This window comes from Rhinopithecus bieti, unplaced genomic scaffold (assembly GCF_001698545.2).
Source record: "Rhinopithecus bieti isolate Rb0 unplaced genomic scaffold, ASM169854v2 scaffold_7967, whole genome shotgun sequence".
Taxonomy (NCBI): Eukaryota; Metazoa; Chordata; class Mammalia; order Primates; family Cercopithecidae; genus Rhinopithecus; species Rhinopithecus bieti.
Window position 1 is genome coordinate 1,468,388 of NW_016806112.1, and position 15,052 is coordinate 1,483,439.

At 42.0% G+C, this 15,052-nt stretch overlaps 1 protein-coding gene and 1 long non-coding RNA gene across 5 annotated transcripts in view; both read left to right on the forward strand.

Moving 5' to 3' along the window:
* LOC108531351 (uncharacterized) overlaps window positions 1-11,694 on the forward strand; it is a 13,626-nt gene extending 1,932 nt beyond the window's left edge. Inside the window, exons 3-4 of one of the 4 annotated variants that reach the window (XR_001886138.1) lie at window positions 7,861-7,908; window positions 11,407-11,694. This is a non-coding gene — a long non-coding RNA (uncharacterized LOC108531351). Of the gene's footprint in view, window positions 1-7,860; window positions 7,909-8,324; window positions 8,644-11,406 lie in introns of those variants that run through there. The other 3 variants (XR_001886137.1, XR_001886139.1, XR_001886136.1) reach the window with 3 other exon arrangements.
* The window catches only part of MAPKAP1 (MAPK associated protein 1), a 283,018-nt gene that overhangs the window by 187,152 nt on the left and 80,814 nt on the right, over window positions 1-15,052 (forward strand). The window lies entirely within an intron of this gene.

The following is a 15,052-nucleotide window of genomic DNA, read 5'->3' on the forward strand; positions in this document are numbered from 1 at the left end:
AAAAAAAAAAAAAAAAAAAAACTTATGCTCATTCTTTGACATTCCAAGAGTATGTGAGAATGCCCTTTTTCCCAGCTCCTTACCGATACCGAATGTTATCAGTCTTTAATTTTTGCCAAACTGATGGTTAGCAGCTAGTATCTCATTTTAATTTGCATTTCTGGGTCTTTAGTGTCGTTTAGTATTTTTAAATGTGTGTGTTAGCCATTTTATCTTTCTAAAAGATAGTTCTTTGGTCAGTCACGACTATTTTAATGGGAAAAGGATTGAGAAAAGCCTGATTTCAGAATACCATTTTCAAGATGTGCTCTGTAGTTCAGAATACAGCTCGCCCCCACCTCACTTCCCCCTGCTTCCTGCCAAAGCAGGTGTAAGCATACACACACACACACACCATCATGTAGAGAAATGGATCACACATCCAAGCCACACAGCTTCACTTGTTTGCCTGCTGACCCTTTGCGCACCAGCAAAGCTTTTGTTTATATGTTCAGAAAAAGCTGTCTAATAATCTACCAGACTTTAATTCACCTCCCATTTGAGAACTTCTGTTATCTGATTGCTTTGTCATCAACACTAGTTTAAAAAACAGATTTTTAGTTAAATGTTTATTAAATACTTTAGTCTGGTACATGTACATAGCATCTAGAAAATGCATCATAATCTGGAAATCAGAAACTTAGACAAAAACACTGTTACCCCTGAATCGGTTTATTTTGGGGCGGCAGATCTAAGGACATGCCTGGCAGCATTATGAACAGCACTGGCACCAAGGGCAACTGTAGGGGGTTAATGGGGACCCTGCATCATTCCTTGCCATGTGCCTGGTGAGTAAACTCCTAGAAGTTTCTGGGAATGGTAGCAAGTGGGGAAAAGGCTGCAACCAACAATCAATGTCACAAAGTGGGGATGACTAATTTGCTGAGAAGACCGTTGAGACAGATGTTTAATTAGCTGAAGTCAGAGTGGATAAATTGGGAGAGTACTGCCTATGCAGAGAGATGTCTTTTTCCCCCTCATCTCTTTTCAACTGCTTTTGTGTGTCCTTACTTTCCTTTTTGAAGACAATATCCTCAGATTGGAGAGAGGTGGGAGAAAGGTAGAAAGTACCAAGGTAATGATTCCAGTTCGATTGCATCTACTGAACACTTACTGTATTCCAGGTATTTTTGTATTTAACCTTTACAAAAGACCTTGTGAGATGGGCATTATCTCTTTTTTATGGTAGAAAACCAAGGATATACATAGATACAGAGAGAAAGAGAGGGCATGGAGTGCGTGTGTGCACACTTGTATGTGTTTCTAATGAGTAATAGAGGTGAGATTTGAACCCAGTCCCTTTGATTCTTGAGCCCAATGTTTTTTTTCCATTTACCACAGCTTCCTCACTTAAAATGTAATGTGGATGAGGGAACTTTCTGGAATAAAGCTAATCATCTGTATATTGACTGGGAATCTGTATATTGACGGGAGCTGCAGTTGCCAAGTGTGTACATTTGTCAGACTGTCAAATTGTATTTGTACAATTTGTGCATATATTGCATGTATATTTTACCTAAAAGTAAAAAGAGAATCTTAAACAAATACTGAGCTTCAGTTAATGCTATGTACGCTCAAGTAGTTCAGAGTGAATGTAGTAATGTAGTAATTTCTTGATTTGAAATGCATTTTTAAAAATGGATTTATAGATATGTGATAAAGCAAGTATTATAAAATGTTAACTGTAGGTCTAGGTGATGGGTATATGGGTTTCCAGTGTTCAGTTCTTTCAACTTTTCTGTGGTTTATAAATACTCGTAATAAAATGGGGAAGAACTCACAAAAATTAAAAATACATAATTTAGACACTGTTGATACTAATATGAATTTCTGAATGTACAAACATGTATTCTTATAGCATAGAAAGCACTAGGATATTTTATTGTTATTAACTCATCCGTTAAATAACACCTTTGAGGTCATAATTTTTTCCATTGATCTGTGGTTTTAAGTTGCATATACAGTTACAAGTATAATAATTACCACTTATTAATACTCAAACTTGGCCAGGTGATCTGCCAGACACTTTTTTCCATTACACTTTAATCCTTAAAACAACTATTTGAATCAGTTGTCATGTTCATTTTATAAACGAGAAAACTAAAGCTCAGAGAGGTTTCAGGACTTGCTGAGGTCACACAGCTAGTAGGGGAGTAGGGACTCAAAGCCAAATGGCCAAAGGTTGTACCACTGTGTGGTGCTTCCTCCTACTGGATAAGGTTACAGGGCCCATGGCTCAGTGGAAGCTGTTTCTCCCTAGAGAGACCAAATGGCCCCGCTTCAGCTGGGGGTGACAGCAAGACTCAGTGGAAACAGCATGGGCTTTGCATGCTGTTGGTTGCAACCAAACCAACCCCAGTCCCCAGCCCAACTGTCCTTTTTACAAGCTGTGAAGTTAGGGAAGTCTTCAGCCCCTTCTGACCTCAGTTGTCTTTTCTGTAAATAGAGGTGATAATACCTGTCTTGCAAAGTTGTTGTCTTAACTGAATGCATAGAAAACAGTCCACAGTAGGCGCTCAGTGGACATCAGCTGCCATCATCCCTATTGCCACTATCATGCCAGACATGCCATAAAACCTGCCTTTCTCTTTAGGTTTTGGTTTACTTCCTTTTCTACCCATATGACTTGGCCTTTGCCTGCACGTTTTGTTTTCCAGTGAATTAAGTCTATAGAAAGCTTTTACCTTGTGATAGAATGAGCCTTTGAATTGTGTTTGAATTAGAATCTGCTGGAAGCACACTTTATTTTGAAGAAGGAGAAAACTAGGCCCAGAGAGTCAACTCAAATGATTTTTTTTTTTTTACTAATAAGTGAATTCATACCCTATATCTATAAGGATGGATTAATGGTCACAAGCCTTGTTTATCAGATAGCTTATGTCTGCAAATTTTATTTCGTATGCCAAAGATTCTGGAGATAATGTGAGCAAACTATAATTGCCTGTAACAAACACATTTACAAGTAAGTTTTAAAAGTCTTTGTGTTCACAGTTTAGTAGCTCACAGACGCTGTTGCTTCTTCTCAAAAAACATTTAAAAGAGGAAGTATACTTAAATATCCATGTGATTTTGGAAATGGAAATGATTCTATAATTACAGGCAGGATTAGAGTGTCGCATGTGCCCATTACATCTCTCCAGCCTCCATGAAGAGTCTCAGTCTCCAGAGGAAGCAGAAGGCCTTCTTTTTTCGGTCAGGCCATTGATGTGTTTATCCTATTAGTAGCTGTAAGGAAAACTCTTCTCTTCAAGATTGATTTTAGCTACTTTCTATGAAAAAAACACTGCTTTAGTAGAGTTACCCCACCACAGGAAACCAAGGACCTGAACCACCCATCTCCTGTTCTGCTGCTTACAGAGGCTGGACACTGGAACTGTTTTACTCCCATAAGCAATGTAAAAGGCATTTTAAACAACTTGGTTAGTAATTTTGCATAGTTCTTCCTTTTTGAGTAAATTACAAGTAGTGGCACTTTCTGCTGCATATCTGCAACAGTTTTAAGTGCATTAGAAAAAAAAAGAAGAAAAAGAGCTAGTCATTAAGGGCATTTCTTTTTCTGCCTTACATGACAATAATGTCCTGAGACAAAGAAGACTTAAAATCAGGAAAATGGCATTGGATTAGCACCATAAGGCAGATCTGGGGAGAGGACGTATCAGCATCTACCTCTCTGGTTACCTAGCTACTAATCACAGTATGGCAGGCAGCTAGGTGTGTAGATTCTACTGTGTCATCGAACCAATTTTTCAAACAGAAAGTCAGTGAGATGTGATTAAAGCCCAAGTGCTGCAAAAGATACAAGGTGGCCTATTGGAACTCCTCAATCTTCCTGGAAACTGTCACCACATAATCACAGAAATATCAAATCATAGCAAAAGTTAAGCTTTCCTTTTCTTTTTTCGCCTTGTGTTTTTTGTTTTTTGTTTTTTGTTTTTTTTTTCCGCACACTACATTTAATAGCAGAACAATGTGAATTAAGATAACGTGTAACTTAAGTCTAAGAATCCCCGAGAGTCATGTAGATCTCTCAGGTACAGGTACAGTGCGTCTGAAACCTAACTTATCATTCAGTAAATATTTATAGAGTCTTGGCTACATTTCAGGTAGTGAGTAAGGATATAAGGGTGACAGTTGCATGATCTTAGAGAGCTAACATTCCAATATAGGAGATGGTCAATAAACAAAGCAACAAAACACATTTGATAGTAATTCTTGCTCCGGCTTTTGTTAGTCCTTCCATTTTCTTTTACTTTCTTTCTTTCTTGCTTGCTTTGCTTGCTTTGCTTGCCTTGCTTGCCATGCTTGCCATGCCTGCCTTGCCTGCCTTGCCTGCCTACCTGCCTTCCTTCCACAGAGTTTCACTCTTTTTGCCCAGGCTGGAGTGCAATGGTACAATCTTGGCCCACTGCAAAGGTTCAAGCGATTCTTCTGCCTCAACTTTGAGTAGCTGGGATTACAGGCACACACCACCACGCCCAGCTAATTTTTGTATTTTTAGTAGAGATGGGGTTTCGCCATGTTGGCCAGGCTGGTCTCGAACTCCTGACCTCAAGTAATCTGCCTGCCTTGGCTTCCCAAAGTGCTGGGATTACAGGCATGAGCCGCCGCACCCCGCTAGTGCTTCCATTTTCTAACAGAAAAGACTTCCTTGAGTCCTCAGGTTTGGGAGTTCCCCTCGTAGAGGGAGTCTGTCTGGCTCCCAGGCTCAGGCATAACTTCATTCTTTCCACTCATTTCCACACATCTCTTAATTGGGCTACCAACACCCCTCCTTGATGCAGGCAGGGAGAAGTGGACAGGACAGAAAGGGCTGGGTAAATTCATGAGCAGTAAATGACTCCATCAACAGTGGCCATCAAGAGGAAAGGCCATGTCCCAGCCTTGGAAGCTGGGAAGGGACACTGATCCTCTCCAGAGATCAGTATTCCTCATCCACTTAGGCTTGTGGCAGAGGCACCATGGCCCTGTCCCCTGTAAGGTCCTAATACACTGATCTTGCCAGCTGCTTGTAAGCACCTTGCAAAAGAAAAGAATGAGAGTGCCCCCTTTTCCTTGAGTACCTTGAAAGCTCCTTTTGGAGAGGTAGGTTCCTTATGGTTTACCAGCACCGCCACTGGCCCACGGCGGTGGTTAGCACCTTTGTGGAATGAACTAAGATGTAGTGAAAACCAATCCACAGCTCATAGCCACTTGTCTCTCGGCCAGCCCACACCTGAGGCCACCACTTTCTGTTTAGGAGTGGATTCACTGTACTTTGGTTATCAGAGATCAAACTCCCTCAGAGAATTACATCATCACATGAAAATGTAAATATGTTTAAAATGAAAGGCGATGTGCATCTATTGTAATTAGTGTTGCTGCCCAGGTTCCCGTAATGATACGGATCTCTTCTAAGTCCTTGGGGAGCCAGAGAAGTATACCAAAAGCATACCTTTTAAACATTGATAGTCACCTAAGGGTGCCCAGGAGGAGGAAGCTACTGCAGGAAGCTACTGTATTGCAGAAAAAGAGAAAAAAGCAAACTCACTTTCCAAACGGGGTGTGGGTGTGTGAAAGAGAGAGAGAGCACAGCCTAAGTCCTCATTCTTTCTAATGTAAGTTAATAGATATTGTCTGATATTTATAATAACTTATGGGAATGCTAATAAAAAATAAGGTGAGTACCAGAAATCACAAAAACAAAAACAAAAAAAACTGAAATTGCCTATAAGGAGGGACTCAAGAATAGGACAGGGAATTACTCTTTTTCATCATAGGACTTAACAGCATTATTTACTCTTAAAACTGTATGTATGAGGCCGGGCATAATGGTTCACGCCTGTAATCCCAGCACTTTGGGAGGCTGAGGCAGGTGGATCATGAGATCAGGAGTTCAAGACCAGCCTGGCCAAGATGGTGAAACCCTGTCTCTACTAAAAATACAAAAAATTAGCCGGGCATGGTGGCATGCTCCTGTAATCCCAGTTACTCCGGAGACTGAGGCAGAGAATTTCTTAAACCTGGGGAGGGGCAGTGGTTGCAGTGAGCCAAGATTGCGCCACTGCACTCCAGCCTGGGCGATAGAGCGAGACTTCATCTAGAAACAAACAAACAAACAAAACACTGTATGTATGAATCCCAGCACTTTGGGAGGCTGAAGCGGGCAGATCAGGAGATCAAGACCATCCTGGCTAGCACAGTGAAACCCCACCTCTACTAAAAATACAAAAAAATTAGCTGGGCATGGTGGTGCGTGCCTGTAGTCCCAGTTACTTGGGAGGCCGAGGCAAGAGAATTGCTTGAACCCTGGAGGCGGAGTTTGCAGTGAGCCAAAATCACACCACTGGCAACTCCAAGCACTGGGTGACAGAGCAAGACTGTCTCAAAAAAAAAAAAAAAAAAAAAAAAAAAAAAAGTATGCTACTTTGATTAAAGTTAGTTTTTAAATTTTGTTAAAACAGCTTACTTTCAACTTCTGGAGCTTAGAAGGATCTTTCTTTCCTTACTTATGTGGATTTTTTCTGTTTGAAAACGCCCTTTCTCCGAAAAGCAAACCATTCATTTCATCATGTTGGATGTCAGATTTCTCTGAGAACATCATTATTAAATAGTTGCTGCTGCTTATAAACGTTTTCAAACTTTTTATGAGTTATATGAGTATAGTCAGTGTATTGTGATTCTGCCAACACTTTGTCTCTGTGACCCGTATTTTCCGTAGGTTAAAGCATAAGCTATTAGCTGGATACTCTGTCCCATTCTAAGGATGACTAATATCTCAAATATAAATGAAAACAGCTGCTTTTCCATAACATTAGAGTCCCAAACAGCTGTCACATGTACGTTTTGACATTCTTACTTCTTTTTAAATTGGGACAAAAATTAGTTTATAGATTTGCTGATCTGGTTAAGTATATCATCTAACTTCTGTGGCAAGGTACAGAAGAGGTCATAGGAAAGTCCATGGAACCAGCATGCAGACATCCCCAAAGGCTTGAACTTACTTAAAATGAAAACCCTGTGATGAGACCCTCCTGTGCCAAGAACATAAGGTCTGTAAGGGCCTGGCAGTGGCTGCTGCACCACTGCCACCTTTGCCAGCAAGCCTGAACCTCGGCAGACAGCCATTGTTCTCTGTTCCGCTGAAGAGATTGTGGAGTGCCACCCCATTGTCTCCTGAAAGCCTAAGTCAGTGTATTCTCCTCTTCTGCGACCCTTGGAGGATTTATTTTAGGAGGTGGCTGTTGCGGATCAGAAGATCATGCTTCCTTTGTTGGCTTATACTGGTCATTCTCTGTCTTTGAGCTCCTTGATTTAGTCTCCTCTTCAATAAAATAAGGTCCCAGCCATGAGATCATAGTCTTCTGGTTGGTAGCCTCAACTGTGGAGCTTACTTAAGACCTGAGTTCTAGAAGACCTACCTGGTTCCACCCCTGCTCCTATTAATTTTCTTTTGTTTCTTTGTTTGTTTGTGATGGACTTTTGCTCTTGTTGCCCAGGCTGGAGTGCAATGTCACAGTCTCAGTTCATCGCAACCTCCGCCTCCTGGGTTCAAGCGATTCTCCTGTCTCAGCGTCCTGAGTAGCTGGGATTATAGGCATGCGCCATCATGCCCAGCTAATTTTGTATTTTTAGTAGAGACAGAGTTTCTCCATGTTGGTCAGGCTGGTCTTGAACTCCCCACCTCAGGTGATCTGCCCGCCTCAGCCTCCCAAAGTGTTGTGATTACAGGCATGAGCCACTGCGCCCGTCCTCCTGTTACTTTTTCTAGCTCTTTGATAAGTTTCTTAACCCGTTTGAACTCCTTATTTATGAATGAAAATAATAATAATGTCTTTTTCATAGCATTATTGTGGAATTAAGCAGAGATCCATGCAAAGCACCAAGGACCCAGTAAGTCTTTGCTGTTATTATCTTACCACTCAGTGAATGTTAGTCCTGTCCCCTCCTTTCAGTTTCAATCATGAAACCCAGTCAGACTCACAGTTTTGTGATCTAATGCTCTTTTTGTATGAATATGACTACTTTGAGTTATAGTTCAAAAGAGACTCTAGCTGCTAAGGAACCCAGCTCAAATTGAGTCCACATATGAGGTACAGCCCAGAATGTGTGCATCTGTCTGCCCAGCTGCTCATTTGGGCTTTTCCAGGGGTCCGAGGCCCCTTGTCAGAGCAGCAGAGCATCAGCAAGAACATAGGAGTGCATATGTAGGAATGACCTAGCGTTCCTCTGGAGTACCCTGCATCTGGAGCAGGATATGCAGAAGGGTTAAAAGCTGAAGAAACTTTAGTCATAAATTTTCTTTTCAGCAGGACTTCCCAGGGAACATCTGACATTAGCAGAGAGGAAATGCTGATTGGCCTGGGAGTCAGCTGAAGGAGACAGGAACTGCAGTGGAAGCCGCTGGATTTACTGTTATTAGCAAGGCAAATGGAAAGCCAGCAGGGCAGCCCAGCTCCCAGATAATAGATCTAACAAGAAAGAAAACTCTGAGAAAGGAAAATGGCTGACAGCCACGTCTCCTCTTCTGCCATTTTCCCGTTGCTTTTATCTTTTTGTTTGTTTGTAGCACAAAGAGAAGCATATTTTCACGTCTTCGGTTGTAAGTCACAGTTGGCTTAAAATAAAACAGGATATATAATTCAGCTTCTTATCTGTTTAATTGCTTCAGAGTTGAACATGGCAAAATGTGCAAAATTGTATTAATGTATTAAGAAATAGTTGCTATTTATTGAGCACTTATGTGCCAAACTAAGTGCTTTACATGTGTTACTATCTCATTTAATCTATATAATAACCACATGAGTTAGAAATTATCATCATTCCCCACTTAGAAATAAGAAAACAGTGCTTAGAGCACTTAAGTAATTTCCAGAGGTCTTATGAATTGGTGGTAGTGCTTGACCCCGCCATCACAGTCCTACCAACCTAGTAGAAGGTACTGAGGTGAGAGCTTAAATGGCTATTATAAAGCTGGACAGGGTAGTGGTAATTAAAGTGCTGGGAGTGTTTTTAGGACAACCTAAATCTGTGTTCCTAGGTTGCAGTTCTCAAGCCTGGTCTCTTTACTTACATTAAAAATAATTAATTAATTAATTAATAAGTACTTACCAAGGCTTGTGAAACACAATCTCAGTTGGCACAATGGTTATTAGAAGGAAGATGGGGCAGGCAGAGAGAAGCCCTGTTGGCAGGTAGAGCCAGTCTCTGAAGGATCTGGCCCCCACAGCAGGGAACAGGGCAGATGGGCAATCAGCAGCGGGGGGCCATAAGGACAGCGGGGGAACTGCAGGTCTTGGCAGCAAGGACTGGGGAAGCAGATGATGCTCAGCATCCGGGGGTGGCCGTACCAAGAGCCACAGCTTATCCAGGGTTAGATCACAAAGGCAACAGGTGAGTAAAAGTCCCATTGTCAAAATTACATGTAGGAAATAAAATATCTTTAAAATGCCCATCAGAGGCAATGTATTTAATTTTCTCATTAAATTCACACAGCTTTTTTTCTCTAGCATCATAACAGCTAAAAGTACATATTTTAAATGCTAAAATCAAACTTGGTCTATAAAGACTGAGATGCTATCATCCACCCATTTAATGCAGTTAGTCACTTATCACACATTTACAAGGTTCCATGTAATGCAAACCTTGTAAATGCAAAGATGAAATCTGGACTCCTGCCGCATATTCACACTCTTGGGGCTCACTGGATCGCTGAGAGTCATGGCAAGTGGAATTCTCCCAACTGCTTAAATTGTGCTCTTGGTCAGGTCTCTCCCTCTTTTTTTCCTCTTTTCTACCTAGCAAGTATGGTTGAATTCAGATAAATTAAATGTCTGATTTATGCACAAGGAAATCCAGGTGGGCAGACAACGTCAGAGGGCAGGGCAGGATTTTCAGAGAGGCACACTGAGAACCTAGCATGGCACCAGGCCTGAGGGCAGGGTTCTGGGCAGGACTGGGCCAGGAGCAAGGACGGTTCCCTGAATAAGATATGAAGGCCAAGGCTAGAGTTTTTACAAAGGAAGCCCTGTTTTTCGTTGGCTGGGGATTGTAGAAATCCTATTGCCTTGAAGCAGAGCCTGTAGACGTTAACTGGTACAACTTTCCCTATTGTGGGGAAAGGAAGGAGGCCGGTCTGGGACTCTGGTTGGGCCTGATGTCATGGGGTCAGAAGGAGAAAAGATAAGACTTAGGGGATAATCAAAAAGGAGGGATGTGATTTTGACAAGCTAAAGGAGTCAGTCTGGGTGAAGTGAAGGGCACAGCAGTGACATGGAGTTAGGAAACCAGGACATACGTACACTGAACAGTGAGACTAGTTTGGGTCGTAGAGGACATAGATGTACAAGAAATTAGGATGGATAGAAAGCCTTGAGAGTGAGGTAAGGAATTTGCATCTAAACCAGTAGCCTGCAAGGAAGTTGTGAAAGGATTTTATGAAAGTGATACCTTGAATCTACCAGAATTTGGGTCTGGAGAGCACTCTCTAACAATAGGGTGAAGAGTGGTTGGCTGGAGGCCAGGAGAAGGTTGGGAAACCATTACTGCCGCCTGAGTGAGAAGGAATGCAAGGGAGACGTATTAAGTGGGTAGAGTCTGCAGAACTTGGGAGCTGATTTAACGTCAACAAAAAGGGGGAAGGCTAAGAAGTAGTCCAAACTTGAGAGTGCCGTGTACACTATGCCAGGTCCTTAGAGGCCAGATTCAGAGTCTTGTTCATCTTCATATCTATAGTGTCTAGCTCAAGACATGGCACATGGTAGGAGTTTAGTAATGTTTGATGAACCAACTGAGTTAATTCATTGGGTGAATCGTGGTGTCATCATTGGAAGCCCAGTTACAAGGAAAAAGAGCTGGTTTGAGAATGGAAAGGTAGTAAGTTTATAGTTGATTGTCCTGAAAAATTAGAAGCAAAAAAGGGCTTAGAGTTCTCTCTCTTCCTGCAAAGGGGGGGTCCAACCATTCACTGGAAGGTGCTTCCCTGAAGAGTTGGTAGAAGTCCCTAAAGAGGCCCTGTAGCCTTTTGTCCCACCCAGGGCTAGAGCGCCTTCCACCAGGGCCATTGGTATCAAGCTCGCCAAAGAATAATCCTGTGCCTCACTGAATCTGCTCAACATCCTGTCAAGTACATACAACTACTGTATTATCCTTATTTAACAGGAAGAGACTGAAGTTCAGAGAGGAAGTGGTTTACCCAAGCCTCTGACATAAGCAGATTTGAATGGAAGTCTTCAGATTCCAATATATCATAACAAAGTCTGCTGACTGAAAACAGTTGGCTCTAAGCTTGCTCTCAACTGTCTCAGGTTGGAATCACCACTTTTATATAGCTCAGAGAAGGCTGAAGACAAATGAAGTCTCATTTTTGTTTCTTCTGTCTTTTGTCCTTAGGTGCTTGTGACTAAATTCACTAATTTCACTGGCTGTCAAGGCTGTGTTAAGGAAAATGGGTTTGAACTGCTGTGGGTTTTGAGTACTGGACTGGATGTCAGAAACCTTTGCCATCACGGGAAATTCTGTCACTCTGGATTTACTATCTGTTCCCCACAGCTGAATTCCTCCGCAGTGTGATTTAGCACCCTGGATCCCCATCAACCAGTTTTGGCATTTATTTGAATGCATTACCCCACTGGTTTCCATAAACTGTTTTACAATTGTTTAAAATAAATGGCTGTTTATTTCCACAAAACCATCTGTATTTCTTTACAGAGCAACAGATAACTGTATGTAAAATTTGGTAACGTCACAGTGACTCAAGAGAAACAGATTGGATTGAAAAATTGGATTCTTAGGGACAGTGGTAAAGGTTTCCAACCTCTCTAACAAGTTAAGTGAAATCTGGATTTCAAGGAGGGAAAAATAAAATGTCCTTTTTTACAGATAATATGGGACATCCTTTCTCCAAAGAGAAGTACGTTCCTGCTGGCTGCATAGTGACAGGATGTAGAGTATTAGCACTCCTCCTGGTAGTGAAGGGTCTGCGCCTTCTCGCGCACACTCTGCCTACGACAGCGTGTATGAGGCTCCTGTCCAGTGGTTCCCAACCTTCTGCAAGTTTTAAAGTTTTTGGTTGTACATGTGTTACCTCTTCTTGTTCTGATATTGAGTGGGCTCCACTTAGGCCTGTGTGTTGTAGCTCAGGTAACTTTGGTAGGATACATGTTGGGATAGGTGGCTACTGAAGATGGGCCTGGGTAAGAGAACCAGACTGATTGGGATGAGGGATAGGACCCTGTCAATGATGGTCTTCCATTCTCCAGCCAATGTCCCGGTGAGTCAGCTAGATCCATGCTAGTTCCATCCATCCCTAGAAAACCCAGTCAGAGTTGGGAATCTCCAAACAGTGGAGACATTTGGAGTCAGATGGAGGTGGAGCTCCAAGTGTACTTTGGAGGAAGAGGTAGGGTGGTAGCTAAGCAGGCTGGGCTTGTTTCATCACCAAATAATCACTAAACATACCTGTATGCTGAAACTGTTCTAGGAATGTAGGGATGCTGAAATGTGCTCTCCATTCTCAACTTGCATATATGTAGTACAAGAGATCTTTTTAGTGTGGGTTGCACAAAGAAGTCCAGAGACAGTGGCATCTAAGCAGAGTTTTGATTCCTTGAGTGGGAAAAAAACATAGACTAAAGAATTGAAATAGATGGAAGATTGTTCCCAACTGAGGGACTAGTATGAGCAAAGGCACAGATGGTTGAAACGGCATGGTTTGGAGGATATGTCTGGATTACCATATCATTAGAGAGGAGGAAGATGAGGCCAGTAAGGCTGACCCGGAGGTTTCAGCCCCTGCTGGAGAACTAGAGACCCTTCTGTTTCCAAGTGCTGCTTAGAAAGCAGAAGCAGTAACCTAGGCATAGGGACAATGCAGCTAAAGCTACAGACTTCGTGAAAACGGTGGGCCAGGCATCCTTTCTACTTACCCGTTTTACTTGTATTAACTCAATGAATCCTTGCAACAACTCTAAGATACAGGTGCTGTTATCCTATTTTTACAGATGGGAAAGTAATGCACAGAAAGGCTAAGTAACTTACCCAGGATTACATACATAACGTGTGAGTGGTGGAGCTGGGACTTCAAACCCAAGGAGTCTGGCTTATAAGCATTACGTCATACTGTCTCAAATGGACTGGGGTCTGCTGAGTTTGCAGAACATTCCCTAGATACACACTTTATTAAGCTTAGGCAGGGATCCAATCCAGACCTTTTCTCTACCCACAGGCTGTAGGGATGGACTCCTGACCACCACTTATCTCAAAGCCTGCCTGGAGGCTTCAGAACTGCCCTAGAGGAAAACCAGTCAGAGACATATGGGACACCCTTTGTTTTCTGTGGCTCTGGGTAGAATCCGTGAGGAGGTTGGGGCGGGCATAGTTATCAGGCCGTGGTGATAACAAGAGTGAATGGGATCTGGCCCTTGGTCTGCAGTTGTGGCCTGACTTTGTAAACAGTTTTTGTTACATATATATATATATATATATATATATATATATAATATATATATATATTAGAGAGAGAAGGTCTTGCTTTGTCATCCAGGATGGAGCACAGTGGCGTGATCATATCTCACTACAGTCTTGATCTCCTAGGCTTAAGCACCCACCTCAGCCTTCCAAGCAGCTAAGACAAGTATGTGCTACCATACCAGGCTAATTTTTATTTTCTGTAGAGACAGGATCCTACTGTGTTGCTCAGGCTGTTCTTGAACTCCTGACCTCAAGCAATCCTCCCCACCTTGACCTCCCAAAGTGCTGGGATTACAGGCATGAGCGACCGCACCCAGCTGTAAACAGTCTTTGTAGTCCGACTCCAGATGCTCCAGTCAGTCCTCTTCAGCTTTGCCTGCTCAGCCCCTTTAAGCAGCACTGGAAGCTTCTGTGGTCTCCCTGTGACTTGACTGTGGACCTCAGGAACCCTTGAACAGGCTCTATCCCAATTTAGTTCCTGGCTCCTCAACTGTTTAGGTCTCTCTCCAGAGCCACTGAGCCTACATGATGTGTGAGGAGCCAGATGGTGTGAGAGGAGACTCAAGGAGGTTCCAGGGGCCACAGTCTTCCCTAGTCTGGTCTAGCTGGAATAATCTCTGAGATTGTTCCACCTCGCTTTTTAAAATTGAATTTTAAAATAAATGTAATACTTATAATCATCTACTGTCAAAAACCCAAACATGATAAGAATCTATAAAGTAAAAACAAAAGCCATCTTTTTTGCTGCTGTACCTTCCTCTGTCCCACAGGTTACTATAGGTAAAAGAACAGCTATGAGAACGGTTTGATTCATGACCCTCCAGATTGTGGTGTGTATTTTACAAATCCACATATCAGTGCACCTATGTAATTTGGGTTTTACTTTACTAACATGTAGCTTACTCTATACATTCTATATCTTATAAATTTAGTAATGTATCATAGAATTCTTCCCATGTCTTATTAACTTAGCTTTATTTTATTTTAGAGATGGTCTTGCTCTGTTGCCCAGGCTGGAGTGCAGTGGAACCATCATAGCTCACTGTAACCTTGAACACCTAGGTTTAAGCAATCCTCCCACCTCAGCCTCCCAAGTAGCTGGGACTAAAGCTCCACACTACCACAACCAGCTAATTTTTTTTTTTTTTTTTTGTAGTGATGGGGTTTCACTGGTCTGGAACTCCCGCTTTCAAGTGATCTTCCCACTTGTGCCTCCCAAAGTGTTGGGATTACAGATGTGATGTGGGATTACAGATGTAATGTGAGCCACTGCACCCAACCAACTTAGCTTATTCTTATAACAACCATATGACAACCCAGTATATAGATATACCATAATTTATTTAATAGTTTCCTACTGGTAAATATTTAGGTTGTATGAAAATTTTTATGTTAAAACACTACTGTAATGAACATCTTTTAATATACATCATTGTATACTTGGGCTAATATTTCTTAGGATAGGAATATCAGCTAGAAGAAGTAGATTGTTGAGTTCAATTTTCAGTGCCACCTTTAACAAAGATTATTGAGCACCAACAAAGAGCCTTTTGTTATGCTGAAGCCT